Genomic DNA, 1,153 nt, shown 5'->3' on the forward strand with positions numbered 1-1,153 from the left:
TGTGACAGGGATGGGTTGTGGCCTTTCATTCCTTCTCTTGGCTTTGGGGGATCCAGCCTAGCCGGGCCTGTGGCTCTATCCCCAGCTGTTTCCTCAGAGGAAAGGTCCACTCTTTGTGACATGAGGTCTGTAGGAGTGTCCCTCCCACCTCCGAGTCCCTACTCCTCCGTGGGCCTCTCTGTCCCTTTTTGGATCTAGTCTCAGGGGTCAGACAGTTTTGCTTTGGAAGAAAGCTTGGCCAACTGCCTCTGCATGTTGGCCTAGATGAAGGGACACAGATGAACCACTAGGAGAAGAGCAGGTCCCGGAGAGCCCCTTCATCCAGACAGACCCCTCCCCATTCTCACCAGTCACCTGTCTCTGTTGGGACTGAGACCAAGTGTCTGTGGGAAGGTAACAGACTGGAGGCCATCAAGTCACCTTTCTTTCTGGAGGGATTCTAGGAAGCTCCCTTTGGGACAAAACCCTCCTCTACATAGAGCGATGTTCTAGTTTACTAGCTGCTGGAATGCAACACACCAGAAATGGATTGGCTTTTAATAAAAGGGGGATTTATTTTGTTAGTTATTCAGAGGAAAGGCAGTTAACTTCCATCTGAGGTTCTTTCTTATGTAGGAAGGCTCAGGGTAATCTCTGCTGGCCTTCTCTCCAGGCCTCTGGGTTCCAACAACTTTCCCTGGGGTGATTCCTTTCTGTACCTCCAAAGGCCTGGGCTGAGCTGCGAGTGCTGAGATGAGGTATGCTGAGCTGCCTGGGCTGTGCTGTGTTGGGCTCTCTCATTTAAGCACCAGCCAATTAAATCAAACATCATTCATTGCAGCAGGCACGCCTCCTGGCCTACTGCAGATGTAATCAGCCACAGATGAGATTCACATGCCATTGGCTCATGTCCACAGCAATAGAATGTGGCACGTTCACCTGGCCAAGCTGACACCTGAACCTAACTACCACAGTGACCACACGCTCCATGGAGGATGGATTTCTAGATGGGGCCTGGCTGGATGCAGGAGCTTGAGGGAGAGAGGACCACACGTTCAGCCTTCTGGGTTGGGTGGGTTGTGGCTGGCATTGGCAAAAGGGCATCACCACCCAGGGTTGAGAGTGGGGAAAGAGAGCCCGGGACTGACGGGAATCAGCTCTGTGGGCACAGGCT

This window comes from Tamandua tetradactyla, chromosome 20 (assembly GCF_023851605.1).
Source record: "Tamandua tetradactyla isolate mTamTet1 chromosome 20, mTamTet1.pri, whole genome shotgun sequence".
In the NCBI taxonomy this organism is placed as follows: Eukaryota; Metazoa; Chordata; class Mammalia; order Pilosa; family Myrmecophagidae; genus Tamandua; species Tamandua tetradactyla.